This window comes from Bacillus rossius, chromosome 6, assembly GCF_032445375.1.
Source record: "Bacillus rossius redtenbacheri isolate Brsri chromosome 6, Brsri_v3, whole genome shotgun sequence".
Classification (NCBI taxonomy): domain Eukaryota; kingdom Metazoa; phylum Arthropoda; class Insecta; order Phasmatodea; family Bacillidae; genus Bacillus; species Bacillus rossius.
In genome coordinates, this window is record NC_086334.1 from 50,298,723 (window position 1) to 50,299,345 (window position 623).

The 623-nt window shown below is 31.3% G+C and overlaps 1 non-coding gene across 1 annotated transcript; it reads left to right on the forward strand.

The window, feature by feature from the left end:
- The first annotated feature begins 220 nt into the window (after positions 1–220).
- Positions 221–293, forward strand: Trnar-ccu (transfer RNA arginine (anticodon CCU)). The gene has a single exon. It is a non-coding gene; the product is annotated as a tRNA-Arg (tRNA).
- Positions 294–623: the final 330 nt, after the last annotated feature.

The following is a 623-nucleotide window of genomic DNA, read 5'->3' on the forward strand; positions in this document are numbered from 1 at the left end:
ATAACTAGGTAATAATTATTTTGTTAAAGAAAGTTACCACTTATTAGCGTATTAATAGAACAGTTTGTAAACAAGTTATTCCCAATCATTCTGTAAAACATACTAAAAGAAAATTTTTAAACACTATCTATCGAATTTGAAAAATAATTAAATAAAAATATTGCGTTACAGAACGGCTAAAAACGTTAAAAGAACATATTGTATTTACAAGCCAACCTGAGCCCCTGTGGCCTAACGGATAAGGCATCGGTCTCCTAAACCGGGGATTGTGGGTTCGAATCCCACCAGGGGTAGATGCCAGTGTTTTATTTAGTGAACCTGGTTTTACTCTGTACTTTAACTAAAAAATTCAAATACGTTTCGAGACCTTGATTGCGTCAAAAAACATCGAAAATTAATTAGTGTCTTCACATTTATTAGGGTTTTGAATTATCATTACAACAAATGATACCAAGCACCCCACGTTTTAGTTATACAGAGTTGTGATGCAATTTTTGCCTATTGGACAAAAACCTTAAAATTAAATTTAAATTTTATTTATTTTTTTAATTTTTAGTCCATTCAACGATAAAAGGTGTTGGTGGTGTTGTTGTTGTTGTTGTTGTTGTTGTTGTTGTTGTTGT